At 45.4% G+C, this 18,032-nt stretch overlaps 1 long non-coding RNA gene across 1 annotated transcript in view; it reads right to left on the bottom strand.

The window, feature by feature from the left end:
• LOC140214124 (uncharacterized) overlaps positions 1-18,032 on the bottom strand; it is a 76,899-nt gene that overhangs the window by 26,954 nt on the left and 31,913 nt on the right. Inside the window, exon 2 of the long non-coding RNA XR_011891057.1 lies at positions 14,812-14,951. This is a non-coding gene — a long non-coding RNA (uncharacterized lncRNA). The remainder of the gene's footprint in view (positions 1-14,811; positions 14,952-18,032) is intronic.

Here is an 18,032-nt window from a genome sequence, read left to right as displayed (position 1 = left end):
ATTTCATAAGGTATCATGAGGGCCATTAAAGTGACTTGTTGCTGTATAAAAAAAAAATGAATAGCCTGGCTGCAAATGGCACCAGAGAACACATAGGACAAACAAGAAAACCGAGATGATCTAACAACCAAAAGTTTAATGTACACACCGAGTAAATGCTCGCTGACAAGCAGTAGACTGAACATACACAAAAAGGAGAAGCAAAAATTCATGTGCGTTTCCTGACAGGAAATGCATCCATTTCTAACGAAGGCCGTGCTGACAAGATTAACCCAGCATTTTTAGATTTACAGCTTCCGTAATTTCTCTAGGCAGCCGATCTGCACAGAATGCTAGCTTCTTCCTCTACAATGCACGCTCAGATGTGGAGAGTGCATTGTAGAGGAAGAAGCTAGCATTCTGTGGAGATCGGCTGCCTAGAGAAATTATGGATGCTGTAGATGCAAATACACTGGGAGAATCTTGTGTCAGCATGGCCGCTGTTACACTTTCAGAGATGGATGCGTTTCCTGTTGGGATCTGTATGGACACACATCAGATCTTGCGTCTGCTTTTTGTGTAAATTCGATTTATTGCTTGTCGAAAAGCATTTACTCGGCATGTTCAATAAACTTTCATTTGTTAATACACCTCATGATTGTCTTGGTCTCTAGCAGAAAGGCGTTCATTCTTTTTACAGTGAAGCTGTATATGCCTGGGCGAAACACTCATGGTCCGATCTCAAAAACCCTTGTGTAGGGGTATGAGCCATTGCATTCGTCTTGCATGATGGACGGAGACATTTCTTGTTGGGTAGACATAGAAATGCTTATGCATTTCAAACATACATTATATCTGCGTATTATTGCAGGAAAGGGACACAGAGGGGGATGGGGTTAAGACAAGATTATGATGTCATTATTATCACAGCAAAGGTGTGGTGGGCCATTGGCTAGACAGATAATGGCGTCGTTTCTCTCTAGCAGCAGAGCGCGCGTGCAGAAGTCTCTCCGACTTCCCAATAGGTTCGAAAATGTGTCCCTGTATTTAATTAAATGAAATGTGCAGCCCCAGTGTGTCACTTCGTAACTACAGTGCATAACTGAGTCATAAACATTAAGATTAACGCATTACAAAACACAAGTGCGTAACATAATTCAGAAAGACTTTGATGGACCCGCTGGATTAACACAATGAACCACTCCATTGCACTTTCTATGATGGTGATCTTGCAAAGTGCAATGTGTGGCATTCCAAATAAAGAATGTGATAAACCCAAGCCAAACATGTGCATTACCTCATTAAGAAACGCAGACATAACGAATAATATAGAAAGACTTGAATAAACCGTTGGAATTACCATTGGAAAACCATTGGAATTCACCCAGTGATAAACACCGGGGCTGCAAATTTCAGCTTTGCTGGTTCACCGTCTCTACAGGGTGCATGGGCAGTAACGTTTTCTGTTATTGTTTGTTAAGTATTGTATAATGTTGTGCCAGTAAAACACGTTGGGCTAGTTAGTGCAATGTATTGGTACTGCTTTTTTTGCTGGTTTTTTTCTTAATGTTGTGCCCTTCTTCCTTTTGTAACAACTTTTTTATTCCCCCTTGCATAATACTCCAACCTTGCAGCCTGCGAGGTATATAAATAAATAAGTACATAAGCACGTCATGCATTCATTTTGTGCGTGGAACAAAAACGCATTGATAAGCTTAGACATATAGTCATTGCTTCACACTTTCGAAATGAATAATTATAGCTTGCTATCGACATTGAAGCAGCCTTTCGACAGCTAGAAAAGGAATCAGTTTTTCCAGCTCTGAACATTGAATTGCAGGAAATGCAAGCAGGCATAAAATTCTGCGAATATAATCTGTTTAGGAATACCAAATTGGAATAAACATTGAGGCTTGCATTTGTACTTTCTCTGGCTGAGCAATCTAGTTTTAAATGACTCCCATAAGCATGTCGTTACAATGTTGATCTAATACAGATTAAATGCATGACTAGCTTAAGAAATCTGGATGATTGCTATATATTACAGTGAAGAAACTATAATATCTAATAACATTAATAATATAATAATAATATTTATTTCCACAAAACAGGCTAACCGTGAGAGGCGTGCGAGGCTGAGCAGAAAGCTGAAAAATTCTACGGCAAGTGCGCCTGCCGTGGGCCTACGATCCTGCATTACGAATAGCGCGTATTGATATGGTCTTCTTGTTAGAAGTTCCGAGTATAGAACCAGCGCGAGACACGGGACAACAAAGTGGACGAGAAGCGTGTCTTTTAGAATGCTATGTTACAACGTACAGGTTTCTACAAAAGTGACGGTAACTGCTCGAAACATTTGATGCGTCGGCTATTGCGCCTTTGGAAATATTTAGAGAGGGCTCCCATATATATATTCGCAGCGCAAGCACGGCGATGGACGAACCAGGCTAGCGCTAAGGTTGAATTTCACAACACGATTTTCATTCCACGTCGCAATCACACAGATCGTTTGAGGCTTCCTTCAGGGGCCCACGCGGGCGTTCGGGTTGCTGCTTCTTGTTGCGTTTGGCGTAAGAATATGGCTAGGAGCAGGCACCACATATGCGCAATGACGGGCAATATACATGCATCATTTCTCCAGAAGCTGACGCCGAGCACGGGTAGCGCGAGGATCTCGTTGGGCTCAAACGACAACTTCGTGGCAGCCGAATTCCGAATACTGCATATACGGTGAGGGTAGCTATATGAACCTGTCGATAGGTCATCTTGTAGATTGTTGTAGCGCAGGCACAACGAAACGGTCATAGAATGTAGATAAGACAACACACAGCGCTGAACCACCTGCGAACAGCTGTTTACGTGCGCGATGTCGCACTGAACTACAGAAACCGCCGTCGCGCACCCCAAGACAAATCTTAACTAACGTTTTTAAATTAGTAAACGTACATATTATTTGCTTCTAATCAAGAGAAGTCAATAATATTATAGTGTAAACGTTTTATTCACTACAATAAAAGAATTATGCAGCGTGTGCCACGAAGCCTGGCAGTAAGCAACCCTGGGCGTCGCACCAGTCGCATTGTTGAAATCGCAATCATGTGAAATGAGCCCTAAAAAAATCGCATTGCGACGCGTGCGACAGCACCGATTTTCGTCGTTGCAGTCGCAGCATGTGAAACAGCCTTCACTCTCCAAGCTGCCACTGGCACATACAGCATGCGGCGCGCGGCGACGATCTTGTCGCCCTTAGGCGCCGACGGTGACGGCGGCGACAGAAATGCGCTTGGAGTGTCCATGTTATTGCTCTCGCAATAAAACTTTGTAATTCAGCGAAGCAAATGCCATCGACGCCGCTGAGCACGAGTTTGTTGTTTCGGAAAAAAAAAACGATGTGCGATCTTAGCTGTCATAAAGAAAAAATCATGGGGCAGTAACATTCATATGAAGCTGGATTACCTACGAAGCTGTTTAGGTTGCATACATGGTCCCGCTGTTGCTGGATGAATTCGCGTTTATGTTGTAGATGCCTCTCCACTCATTCCACCAGTATGCACCACTACACTACACCGGCGCGAGGGACGTCACGGTCACCGCACTTCCCGAGCATCTGCCGCAACCGCTGCTGCAGCTACGCCGGCAACTCCGACTGTAGTGGTGTCATCATCACAGATGCGCAGGCCCCATGCGCAGGCGCCGTCACCCAACACCTTTTAGAGAACTTAAGGCTTCTTTGCTGAACGCTTTTCCCTTGAGCTATATCGCGTTTCTTATGCTATCACGCAAAAGACGCACACATAAAAGTTCCGTGCAGCGTGCTACGAAGCTGTGAGCGGCGCACCTGAGTTGAAAACGAGACCCCGAAGATCGAGCGGGCGACTACGGGCGATAACAATCCGATTAATTCCGGGAACCTTGCCACTCCTTGGATAGCTTCGGGGTTAGAAAAATCCTGGCATGTTGCTACGTGCTTCCGAGTGCATTTTTTTCTGGACGTGAACCGTACATGTAGTCTCTGCGCTTGTACAGCGAATGCACTTGTGTGTCCGACAAGTCTTCATTGCCGTGGAATATAGATTACGTTCATGCTATTGCGTGCGCGATTACTGGAGCAATTATAAATCGGTGCCAAAAAATCATGCGGTGATGTGTCCGCAAGATTAATCACAGAATAGTGGGTGCCAATGCTAAGACAAAGAAGAGAAAAGCTGGAATTCTGCGGATAGAGGCAGCTGTTTCTTTTTAAACAGTTGCACGAATGTTTTGTATCTCCATTACTAAACTCCTTTGAGGTGTGAATTTGTGGACTGCTGTACTGTATGTAATAATGCCTCGAAAGCGAAATTATTCGTTTAGAGCCTAATCTAGACTGGAACAAATACATGTGTCCTGAATGTGAAGAAGGTCACACCAGTGAAGTTGTCATGAGATATGTCTTATGGTGCAGTGCTAACATTTTGTTGAAGAACTTTCTGGTGGCATGGATGGCAAACTCTTTGACGCCGACGATATATCAAGGCAAAGAAGCTACTCTGAAGAAGAGGGCAGCACTGTGATTTTTCGATATAAGCCATACTCCCTTTCATCATTTACCCGAAATTCGTTCTCAATCGTACGGCTGAACCATTTCATCTTTTATGGACGGGGTGCTGAATAATGCAGTGACTAAATAGTTTTGCATCAATAAAATAACCTTGGAAAAGCCCCTGTTCATTGCGGGCCATCTGCTCAACTATGTCTAAAAAACAAAACAATAACTGCGCTCTGGTTAACGTTGCCCGTAAGGACGCGATCCCTTCATTCAACCCGTATCCCCGAGCACGCCACCGGCCTCTTCTGCGTGACGTCACTCGCCGAGCGCTCAGGCCTTATCTTGCCTAGGTGTTGTTGCGTCACCACACTAATTCCCCCTCATCCCCAGCCTTCTCCATTGCTCTCCACTCGCCATGTCTCCAATACGAACGTAAGCCGCCCAGGGTAAACCTTCCCCCCCCCCCCCCCCTAGAACGCCAGCGGGGGTTGGAGGTAAACAGCTTAGCTGTATCAAAGGAAAACTGTTGGCGAAAAACTCAATTTCGTGGATCTCTGGCAGTGCTTCCATAGCTTGAGCATGGATTTGGGGATATTGTGTTGGAGCTTCGCGCGCGCTCACTGACGGAGTCACTGCCAACAATGCGCTGCAAGACTGTACTACCGCTGTAAAAAGAAAAAAAGAAAAAAACTGTCGTATTACTGCAATTTTCTGGCGGTTCTTTTTTGCGTTTTCGCTTCCAGGTAAGGGTCGAGCGTCACTACGGCTCAGCGTATTTTCCGATTTACATAGTAATTCATCGAGGAGTTCATTTAGCATGGAGGGGTAGTAATATCTGGCATTTTAGAACAGATGCTTCAGACTTTGATCGAAGAAAAAGACGGCTTAGTATTGTCGAACCACTATGTAGTCGCTGTGTGCCGCTGCATCGTCAAAAGTGATAGGCGACCCTAATCTTTGACTTAAGCGTCTCTTGTGGCACTCGGACCTCGCCGTTGGTGTTCGTTTGGTTAAGCTAGCCAACGTCATCCTACAGCAGGCATAATATGCGGGCGAGGAGAGCGTGATGGTGAGGAGGAACCAGAGTGCGCACCACCTTGCGGGGAGTAGCCCACCAGCGAGCGACGCACGAAGCCAACACGAAGCGCACCTACGCACCCTCTCCCGTGCTGATGTCACAGCACCTCACGGCCACGTGCGCGCAGCTCTTTCTAGCAAGTGAGACGGCGGGTGAGCGCCGCGAGAGGAGCAGCGAGAGGTGAGGGAGGGACATCACATCCGCTCTGCTAGGCAGATCAGGCCCCGCACACTCTCATGTTCAAAAAATGGCCACAGAGGGCAAAAAATTAATCGAGGCGCGTTTCAGCGTAAGCGCGCAAGTGGAGCTACTGTAATTTGGTGGCATACGTTAATTTATGCTTTCTCTGCTAAGGGGCGCTGAACATGCTGAATTTTTTACTTTACAGGAACCATTGACATAAACAATCGAGGTGTCTATGGATGCTTTTTTACCTCAGGCAAATAGGCAGCTGATTTTTTTAAAATTTGATTGTTGAAGCTGCTTTTTAGTCATAGCGTCAAGGTTTTTGTACTTGATTAACCACCGACAGCCGACAGCCTATTGTGTTTCCTGGCCGTTGGCGTTCGAGCACTACGGCGGTAAAAGATTTTCGAAAAGCATGCTGATTTCGTCTGCGAGTCATTACACAGAATTGATATAAAGAGGTCTACTCTTGGCAAAAAATAGTGCCTCATTTTGTTTAGTTGTTGATTATCATATTGAATGCGGCGGAGGTTGAGGGAGTACGCTTGAAGGTACGTTTTTATGTAGTTGATCTCCATTACACCGTAAGTACGCAAACCGATGTCACAGAACACCCGATGCATCATTGTGTGTTCTCCGTCATCGCTTGTTTGCTGTACGCCTACTAATTCTCCATTTCTTCTTCAAGTGTTGTATCATCCTTTTGTCCTTGTTCTCTTGTGCTTCATTTACAGCATGTCGTTCCGCCAGCTGTGATGCGCATTTGCAAAACCAATACATGTTTCATAAGACGCAGTGGTCATCATAATTTCACTACACATGTATTAAGCTGGAACATATGGTTCAGATAGAGATACCTGTATGCGGACTTGCACGACGTTGATGCGGAGATTAGGATAATTATGACACCCGTAAAGAAGAGGCAGCTGACGGCCGTAAGCTGTTGTGTTCTTTCCGCCAAACTACCTGGCCTGGTAGTGCTGTAATGATGCTGTATAAAAGTGACACGAGGTGACAGGGAAATTATTATACATAGCAGCCGACCGTACGTTCTGTAGCTTAGGTCTTCTTTCTTGTGCTTGTGTGTTTCCCTTTTTAATGAGCCATTTCTTGACTATGTTCTTGACTATGTAACCGTGTTTGTGTGGATGCGTAGACGCGTGCTTCTTGTTGTACTTGTAAAATGCAAATAAAATATTTTCAGGCTTACTCAATCTTTGGTGTCGTGTGCGTTTATACCAATGGATGCCATCGTGCCACCTGGAAACCGCATTCTGTCAGTAGCCCTACACGAAATGCAACAGCTGGAGCGTGGCGGCACAAGTCGGGTAACGGCGGCGTAATAAACGAAAAACCGCTCGGGATGCCCTTAAAAGTCAGTTCAGAGTGTGCCTTAACTCGATATGACTCAGCGCTACATATATTTCCACACAGCAACCAAACTGGCAGGAGCACGATCGAGGCGCAGCAGCCAGAAACCCAGTAAATCCACAGAAGACCTAGTAAAGCGGCCATACTGTGCAAAACCCCGTTTCCGTTTCCTGTTGTACAGCGCCATTTGTGGTCGCATACTTTAGTTCACGACGCCACCGCTACGCTTATTTCTGTTGCACTGTTGAAGGAACAGTTTCCCTTCTCTAAGTTTGTATAGGTGTTCTGTGGGCAGATGTTCATTCTATGCCAGGCAGCGGCCAGGAATTTCTACATAGTCGTGTTCAAAGGGCGGGTCTCTAAAGTAGTGATTCTGTGCTTTCGTGTGCTGTAATCGACGGTTTCTAGTTTTTTTTTCTAATTATTCCAAGCGCTTCAGTAACTCAACTTGTAACTAAAGTGATGCTCTGATATCATACCTATAATGAAGCCCTTGAATGTTGTACTGCCCTTTTTCTCTTTCTTTGTTTGGTTTACTTATTTTGAATTTCGCCCCCGTTCACCTCAGGAGGTGAATCGGAAGTGCTGCATAAGAAACAAGAGTGCCACTAAGAAATGTGCGGCGGCGTGCTTGAAAACGTGCCTGTCTTTACCCCATTGCCTCATGTCAAATGCTATTTCCTCGGCCTGTTTGAAATGTGCTAACATCTGTATATATTGAAATGTAAGATCAATAATATTTTGGAGACGATATTGTACTGGCTCCACAGTTGACACAATAGTATTCAGGAAGAGCGGTGACAAGTACAACTTGCAAAATATTATCCAATTGTCCTGGACCTTAAAAGTAAAGCATTTACAAATGCGGGATTTAAGGAGTGAACTTTTAGTGGAGAGAACATGTGCCCCCCCCCCCCCCCCAAGAAAGTTGCACTTTGAGTACAGCGACAGCAATAATCGCAATAGTAGGTTGTCGAAATGTATTCTAACGGTGAATCGCGTCGGCTGTTTAAACATGATTCATCGTAAATTGTGGTGTTATATCTCGTGCTCGTGTACGTTCTATAATGTACAGAAAGGGTCAGTGCAGGGAACACACAAGGGCAGGGCATGTCCCAATTTTCCTCTCTCGCAAAAGTACAATCACCTGGATTGGCAGGAGATAACTTCTGGTTGACAACTCTGACTCCTTTTCATACACTTGTGCAGTGCACTGACATTGCTCCCGCAGCCACTTGCAGCTAGGGTGCCGGAAAATTGGAAGCCGAAGTTTTTCATGTTTCCTTAACAGAGAACCATACTTCACAGTGCTAAGCGCCAGGTCGCCAGGTGGCCCTTCTTTTACTACCGGTAAGCCCTAGCTGATCGCTGGGGCACAAAATTTAGTCACAATGTGTCACGCAGCCGCTCACTTTCATTGTATAGAATAATGCGTTTGCTGAGTGACGCAACAACGCCAAACAATAAGGCCGCAATCCGTACGCTCCGAGTATCGTGTTTTAATTGCTGAGCGCTGTGCATCAGTATTTGCTTCGCTGAAATCTAATCACAGAAAATATTCTTTCGCTATAGAATTAGCGACAACACGTGATTACATATCCAGTCGAAATGATCACCGATACAAAGTGAAAGACTACCGTGCAAGGACAACTATGTTTTACAATTCCTTCTTTGTGATGACTATAAGAGATTGGAACCGGCTGCAAGAGACGCAAGTGTGCTGTATAGATGAAGAAGTGTTTTATTTAGCCCTGTAACCCCCCTGCTGTAACGCCTTTCTGGCAAAGCGGGGTACTCACTGAATAAAGAATAAAGAAAACAGTTCTGATAAAAAAAAGCACGTTTTGCGCTGAGCGAAAGCATTATAGCAGTGGTTAGCTGGTCAAAAAGAGTTGCTTAAACATTACAAACAATGTACGCGCGTCAGTTCCACATCTTCAAGAGGAAGCTTTAGCTCGGGTGCTCCAATCGAAATACATGTAAAAAGAGAGTTCCTTAATCCCGGCAACTACTGCAACAAATTTGGCGAGGTTTGTTGCATTTAAAAGAAAAACATGAAATCAAGTGACGGTCTGTTTCGAATTTTTCATTTAGATCGTAAACTTTTTATTAAAAATTCTCAAAAATGAAAATATTATTGAAAATAAACTATCAAGTTTACAACTCTGTAACTCATCAATGAAAAATGATATCACAATTCCGTGAATTGTATATAATAGTACATATAAAGCGGACAAAATTTATATGTTACATATGAATTAAAAAAAGATAGTAATATGAAAATACAGCTTTTTCTGAACCCTTGTGGTCTGTGATGTCAGGTTCCTTGGGTGCGTGTTGTTAAACTGAGGCAGAGCCTGTGTTCAGGAAAGACGAAGCCATTTTTCACCAAAAACAAACTTAACATTCATTGCAATAAAACGAAAACGAGAACACTAAACAGCACACAAAAAGTAAACAAAAAGTACAACTAACCGCGCTAGCCCACACGAGAGGTTCAACCTGCTCTCGGTCTAGAAGAAATAATGCAAAGAAACTTAGAGTCTTATTTAATCGGGTAGTGCGTTGCCAGCATGCACTGGTACTTTCGTTGACAGCGGTGGTGGTGTGGCGGGCAGTGGCACACAAGGGACGTGGGCCCACGGTAGAACCATCCCCGGGCGTCCGAGTCCAAGGCTGTCGAAGTGGAAAGTCTTCCAAGTGCGACCGCTAAAGCTGAGCGGCGCACGTACTGGTTCTTTGGCTCGCGGTTCCGCCGTGGCGCCTCTCACCAGCTTAACTCCCGGCCTCTGGTCACCCCGAGGTGACCTCTGCTCTCCTAGCGGCGGCTCACGATTAGTACGAGGAGCCAAAACGCCGACAGCAGCAGGTGCAGCAGAAATAGCCGAGCCCTACGCCCGGGGGATCTCTCCAGGGACAACAGGGGTCGTCCTGGTTCTGTTGAGGCTCTCGGGTTCGGGTCTGAACCTCGACGACCCCGACCTCCACAATAGCGATCTTCGAACCTCCGTTCCCAAGCGATCTCTTCCCACAGCGTTGCAGTTTCGTGCCCTTCTGTCTGCTCGTTCTCCGTACCCGTGGTTTCGTGCCCACCACTGATTGGTTGATCCTCTTTCTCCCTCGTCCGGCCACTCGTGCCCTCTCCCGCCAACATCACCTTCCTTGTCGGCCACTGGATGGTGTTTGGAGCTGCCGCTCCTCCGCAGTGTTTCGTCACTCTCAACTCACTAATCCCATACATATCCTAACAAATTCACGTAAGATATACGATGACATATGAAATTTGTCCACTTTCGATGATCTAATGGGTGCCGTTTACAGAACCTCGATATCTCTTATGATAGAGAGCTAATAATTTGGAAACTCCGTACTTCAATGTTTTCATACTTTATGACTTTTGAAAAGCTTTTTAACAAAATTCACTTCCTAAATAAAAATTCCGCATGAAATAGCCACTAGAATTTAGTTGCCTCTCTCAAATGCAACGACTTTCCTTAAACTCGGTCGGGGGGGGGGGGGGGGGGGTTATGTCACAAAAAACGTTTTTTTGCGTTTTAGATGTATGTCAATAGGCCGCATCGGCGCTCGGCCCGAGCTAAAGCTTCCTCTTAAAGTCATGGCCCCATGCTGCAAACCGAACATGAAAGGGAAAAACATTAAAGTACATTAAAAAACTAAACTGACAATACGAATAAGACTTCAATATCGCACAGTTTATCCGCACGCGTAGGATGGCTCAAGGCCCAGTAGGTGGACGACTTCAGGTCGATCGCGGCACCATGGTGACTGCGTGATGGCGTCATATACAATGCAATAGTCCTAGGCGCCAACATATCAAAGCATGACGTGCGGCCTGAAAAAAGTTTCACTGAAGTTTTTCGCTGATGTCAAGTCAGCGTATGGGCGTCCAAACCTAAACATGGTTACCGGCCCTGTACTCCAAACAACGCTGCCTAGGAATGTGGTGTCAGCAGTGGATTTATTGCTGGTTCATGATGCACGTAAGGGTGCGATGGCGTAGTCCTTAGTGGCGCCGCAGTAAAGCAGCAACGTCATGATTGCCTTCGACACTGACGTTCAGAAGCATACTGTAAATAGTGGCTACCAGGTTCTCTCTTGAAACAATTCTGAATGGCATAACCTGCGTTGTATCCTGTGCTGCCACATCGAGGTCAAAAATTATGGCAGGATGGCATAGTGTAGTCCATGTCGACGTAGAGCCGCGTGCAATATGACTCGCAACAACCTTGTTAGTGGCGTAAGGGCCTCCAGGGCTGCGCGGCGGCTCTGACAGGCGAAATAGCGGCTAAATAAATACCGCTAATTGAAGCTGTGCTTAGGTCTGGAACTTATCCTGTGTTAGAGCAGCCGTACAGACTGAGAGCCCTTTCGACCACGGCTACCGGTGTTGCAGGTCACATTGCAATTGACTATAGTACATTTCTAATATTTCCGTGAGGGTCTCATTTAGGCGTTTTGTATTTCGTGCGGATGGTAAGACCTTTAGAGCGGTAGCTCTAGTACTCCAGGTACAATCCGAGAAGGCGCATGGTTCCGTAAATCTCAGCCAAGGATAAACTGGGCTTTAGCCTGCCACTACCAGCGGCTGCTCCGTACGCTGCGTCGGCACGCAAAACTTGAATGCGACCTGCGATGCGTACAAAGTGCGCCGAGTCCTGGTAGCTTAGTTCACGTCGCTTAGTCCTCGACGCTTAGTTCACGTCGAAGCGAGACGCGGCATGGAGGTCAATTCACCAGCGGCTGCTACAACGCCGAGTAGCGTTTGTGTGTTGTCTTGTGGTGCAAATTAGTTGCTGAAGGCGCCGCACAGGGTCTGTGTTCTTTCTCAAAGCAAGCAAAACCATGCTATCGCTCGACAAACCTGGTTTAACCGCGTTCAACCGCAGCAATTTTTTTTTGTGACTTGTCTAGTTTATTGCAGAATCATTTCGCTAAATTCTGCTGTAAAAGCAGTCACTAGGGCTTTGCGAATCGAGATTTTTGAGCCTGAATTGAATACGAATCGAACGGATAATGCCAGAAGCGAATAGAATTGAATATTGAATAGTTATCGAATAGTTTTCGAATAATGAACTGCAATCATCTCAATTATGTAAAGCAATTTTCACATGCCATTATTCTTCATGTTAGCAAGGTTTTGCCACTACGCAGTACGTTATGAACCTTTATTAAAACCACACATGGAGCATTAGAGGCAAGCACTCAGTTTGTTCGAATGCTCAGGGCTCATCAGATAGCACGATTGCTAGATGTACAGCCTATATAGTATGACTACATAAGTGGCATAGCATGCTCCACTACGCAATTTCTCATATTTTATGTCTATACTATGCCCGCAGAGGGTAGAAATTTACCGTACTTTCGTTCCAATTTTATGATTATTTTCGCAAAGTTGACATGTTGAAATAATCGAAAAGTGTTCCAAATGTAATCGCATTTACGAACAGGACCATTCGATTCCAAGACTGAATCAAATAGGACATTATTTAATTTGTTTTTCGAAAATTTCGAATAATCGCACGCACCTAGCCGTTACTTTCGGTGTATTCCTGGGGCAAAATGTTGGTTATCTTTTCTCGGGTGTCTTCCGGGGCACTTGCTGTAAGCACGGTATTTTTGGCGGAGAATTTCTATATTTCGGCTGCTCTATAATTTGCGGTGTTTTTCAGTCGGTAGGCACTATGATCCATTTATTCGCTTAGGTTGATCCCCATCTGCCTGGTTGGTGCGAAATGAGGCTCGATTTATTAAAGTGCAAGCCGAGACTTAAGTGCAAGCATATTTTTATTTCAAGCATTATTTTTCTGCAAGAAGGTTGCCTTCAGGGTTGCTTCGCATTCAAAACAACAGCGTTTTTTGCCTTACTCTACGCGCATTTTCTAAGCTTTTCGCTCCAAAAAGCTAGCTCATTTAGCACTGCAATGCGCTTGGTAGTATCGAACATTTATCGTCCATGTTGATGATGACAGTTTGCGTCTCTTCTGCCACATGTCACTGTTTACTTTAATATTGATCCATGGCGAAGTCTATTGGTATCAATTTCTTTGAAAAAGTCAGAAAGAGTCAGAAATTTGCATGCAGTTTATTATTTCAATACGAATTATACGCACAGTCGAGTAGCGTAGGATTGGAGCGCTGCCCCGCTTTCGGCTGTGTATGCAGGGCACACGCCTGGAAGGCGTACAAAGCTGTGCAGTGCTTTTCGCTAAAACCGTCAAACCCAAATGGAAACATCGCCATGCTAAGCTCACTCGGCTGTGTCGGCGCCTGAACAGCGTTATGCCGTTCACAGATGGCATGGGTCTTGTGGGGACTCGCAATAGGGTTCCTGCCGATCAGCTGCGTGAGTATCATGATGTTGTGCATGAACACCGCCTATGGGAATGGCTTAAGGTACCGCTTCGGTCAAGTGAGAAGCCCACACTGCAAAAACTGTGGCTCATATAAAACCGTAGAGCATATCCTGTTTGAGTGTTGAGCGTAAACCAACGAGCATGCGTCCTATGAACATTGCATGCATTCATTTACAGAAAGACATTTGTGGTTTGACTGTGCCTTAGGTCCTTCAGCCTTCTTTCCGCCGCAGAGGCTTGCGATGAATATTTTATTTACTTACGTAAAAAGTATTGGCCATCTCGACACACTTTATTTCTACTCTGTCACCTTCATGCACCTCATTGTAGGATGGTGCATACACTAAAGGACTCTACCATTCCACGCCGTTGCCCGTGAGTCAGAAAATTCAGCGTCAATTTTTAAACTTATCCCTTTTTTTTGCCCTCATCTGCTTCTCTCATTTTCTCCCCAATTCTCTTCGTAATGCAGAGTAGCATGTCAGCGAAGTGTATACGCCGGATAAAATTTCTGACTTTCATCAAATGGTACTATCGCTCTCTGTGCACATAAAGCACCACACTTTCGTTAGAGTGAGCGCAAGCCTACAATAATTTAATCCGTTCTTCACACGATGACAATGGTTTCCCTTCGACCTCATCTCACTTGCTATGCAGATGTGATGCCTCTAACGCCACTGCCACATTCTTTACCAGGCCAGCCTTCTCAGACGTTGCAACGCTGAACGTCGCTATTGACGTCAATGCTTCCCCTTCGTGAAAATCTGGCTAGTTCTTTTGCAAGTTTGTTGAGGTAGGCAAATCAATTTGACCTGCCGAACAATCCATTTAGGCTTTCAGAGAAGTAAAAGAACATTGCGTTTCGAATGTACAGCGTGCTAACACAATTTCTTGCATGCTTTGGCAATAGTGAAAATAGAAGTATCAGAAATCAAAATCGTGGAAACGTAGGCTGGTTAAAGCATTGTAACTTTCTTGAAATAGGTGAAAGCAAGGTAAAGAAAGCAAAAACAAAAATATATGCAGTGAGGTTCCGAGTTTCAATTCAGTTTGCTAGCATTTAGCTGGCAATACGAAATGTTGCATTTTGCATGAAAGTGTTGGCAATCATGTCTTCCTCCGGGTGAGTTCTTGGCACGTACTTGTGTATGGGGTGACATTAATCACAGGCATTACCGGAAATTTCAGGGATCATATTATAAAATTAGTGGTGCCTGTAATTTCAAGCCTGTGAGCAACACAGATTTGTTTACAATTTTTCGTGCTTTGACTGATACATATTTCTTGTAACTTACGTTTGCTGTCTTTTTCGGTACCACTGATAAAAATCGTAAGTTCTGTTGTGCATCGAGTTTTGTTCCCAGTACATGCATTTAAGCTCTCCATTATTGTGGCCGCTCTTCGTCAGGTAGATCCGTTCTGATGTCCCCAAAGCCTATATAGAGATAGCAAGAGAGAGATACACTTTTTTCTAATACCGCAACTTTTGTTGTCATGCGAAACAAAAGGGTTCAGTGATTATAGTTACGCCAAAAAGCTAGGCATTTGATGCATGGAGGAACAAATTGTTATCTAATATTAGTTAGAAGTTATCTGTACAAATGCCGGCAAAAATGTTCTTCATTGGTTTCGCAGGTAAGCGGAGTATAGCTAACGTCGAAAGCTACAAATAGCTGAAAAGCTCTAAGAAGCCGTCAAGCAGACCGCTTTTTCAGCGAATTTCAGGAAATTGGAGCGAGCGCTATAGCTAATTTGTACGCCATTACAAACACAGATGGATCAAATGCAGCTTTCTGAAATTCCTTAGCAAGTGCTTGAAAATGTCTTGTTGCTTTTAAAGCGATAGATCGATAGAATAAACTTTATTTTCCAACGGATAAGGTGATCTACCCACCCCCCGACACGCAAGTCAGGGGGCGGGTGCCGCCGCCTCAGATGCAGGCTGGGAGGTATTGTGTCCCAGCAGCTTCTTCAGCCAGTTGGACGAGGCGCAGCTAGAGCTCAGAGTCCGAGCTGCGCAGGAGGGTTTTCCAGGTGTCCCTATCACCTATATTGTGTGTCCTCCCGGGAGAGTACGGGCATTCCTATATTATGTGGTCGAGGGTCCCTCTCGCCCAACAAAGATTACACTTTTTGTTCCTGGCCTCGGGGAACATGTGGTTCGCCGTAACCGGGTGCAGATACGTATAATTTTGCAGTCGTCTCCACGCGACTATCGTCTGGTGTTTAATTTTGGATCTCGTAGGGATACCAGTTTACGAGCCAATCTATAATGCTGCGTGATCTCCCGATATTTTAGTATGCGTTCTCCACTCCCTCGGTCATCGAGCGGCCCCCTAGCGGCTGGGCGGTAGCGATCTTGAGCCAAATCGTGGGCCGCCTCGTTGCCGTGGAAAGTTTCGAGCACCGGAGTCGAAACTATTTGAATTTTTCTGTAAAACTTTCTCTGGCCTTGGATTCTGGCGGCTAAGGGCGAGATCCTTCCCTTGCTAAAAAGTTGTGGGGCAGTTTTGCTGTAACTGATCACAAATTTCGCGTTAGTTCCAGCGCAAGCTAACGCGATCGCAATTTCCTCGGCAACTTCTTTGCTCCGCCCGCGCAGAGTGGCAGTTGTCACGAAATTACTCCGCCCGCTGACGGCCATTGCCACCGTAAAACCATCCGCCACCTCCTGCCCTATCTACATAGGCCACCTCATGTTCCGAAATTTCACCGAATCTAATTTGTAATGCTTCGGCTCCTTTTTGCTTCCTGTCTTTGTTATGTTCAGGGTGCATGTATTTCGGCAGGGGGGGGGGGAATAATCAGATTTTTTCTGATTCCCCTATCTACCTCCACTTTTTGGGTGGGGCCTCTATCCGGATATATTACAACTATGGTCAATATGGCTCTTCCTGTCCTCGTGGTGCTAAGTCTCTCAATTCGACAGGTTCGCAGCGCTTCTGCCAGTTCTGCCCATGTGTTGCGCACCCCTAGAGCGATCAGTCTCTCTGTGGATGTATGCATACGCAGTCCCAGCGCTCTTTTTACGCATTTTCTCATTAGAGAATCAATCTTTTCTCTTTGCACCACTTTCCAATCGAGATGTGACGTTGCGTAGCTCATTCGGCTGAATATGTACGCCTGTGTTACTTTAATCAAATTTTTCTCCTTTAACCCTCGGCCTTTGCTGGCCACTCACTTAAGTAGGCTCAGGTTCTGCATCACGTGATCTGCAGCCTCCTGACGGTCTCGTCATTATGCCCGTGCGAGTGGAGAATCAGGCCCAAGATTCTGATTTGCTCGATAATCGGTACCTCATTATTCACCACTTTAATTACAATCTTTGACGGTGTCTTGCACCTTAAGTGCTTCGGATTGTAAATAAAAATTGTGATTGCTGCGGCGAGCACGCTAGGCCTCTCTCGGCCGCGTAATCTACTATGCTGTCGGTGGCGGACCGGAACAAGCTTTCGACGGCCGAATAAGGGGCGCTATAACGTAAAGGTATTCCCATTCTGCAATCAGCCCACCGCGATTGGTCAACAACTTTTTTGGACCACGCCCACTTAAGCTGTCTATCACGCGACGTCACGAAAACCGCGATAGCTCCCCATCTGATATGACATGTACACACTGATTATGCATAATTTGACCGAACAAAACAAAAATGGTTATTTCTGATTCGACGCCTTTTTGCCTTTAGCCTTCGGCTATTGGTCAAAAGTTTTCGGGCTGCACCCACTTCACCTGCCTCTCACGCGACGTCGCAAAACCACAATAACATACCGCGTCAAAGTGACATTTACGCTTTAAAGATGCATTAATATGCTGAAAAAAACTGGATTTTCTTCTGAATAGCCGCAGGTTGCCCCGTTCGGAAAGGAATAAAAGATGGCTGCCGCCGATCACTCCAGCACTGGCTACTCGCTCCTGCCGTAGAGCATGAGTGCATTTGTGTGTAATAATTTTTTTGCGTGGCCGTGTAACGTTTTCGAGAACTTTCCGCACGTTTACGACCTCGTTCTGCCAATTCTTCTTTGCTGAGGGTCAGTTTCAGCGTCATTCTTAAGCTTTCGTTGCATGCCGCCGCGACTGTTGACAAGCCGCCCCAAACTAGGGCGCTATTCTGGACATTCTGCCATTTTCTTCGATGCATGACGTAGGCGCGACGCAAACAAAATGGCGCTGGTGGCCCAGTTTTGCTTACGTAACGTGACGCCAACTTGACGTTTCGCCTAAGAAACTAAAATGAAGGCACTGAATGTAGCGTTATCAGTAAAGCAAAACAGTTTTCCTCCGCAGTAAAAATAAAGCAGCTATCTCAAAGCATATGATGATTCCGTCGAAAACGCTTCTCGCTTCCGTCGTCTGCTGCGTACAAGCCGTCGTCTGCTTCAATAGCTAGGATGCGTGTCCCCGGAAAATGGAATGAGTCATCGCATGTTGGCGCCAACGCGCTTGTTTTCTTGCTTGAGACAACATACGCGACCTACCAGTGGTGATGCGCGCACGTTCGGCCACGTTATCGCTATTT

The sequence above is a fragment of the Dermacentor andersoni genome, chromosome 11 (genome assembly GCF_023375885.2).
Source record: "Dermacentor andersoni chromosome 11, qqDerAnde1_hic_scaffold, whole genome shotgun sequence".
NCBI classification, from domain to species: Eukaryota; Metazoa; Arthropoda; class Arachnida; order Ixodida; family Ixodidae; genus Dermacentor; species Dermacentor andersoni.
The sequence above is the reverse complement of the archived record's forward strand: the minus strand, read 5'-3'. Positions and strand labels throughout refer to the sequence as shown.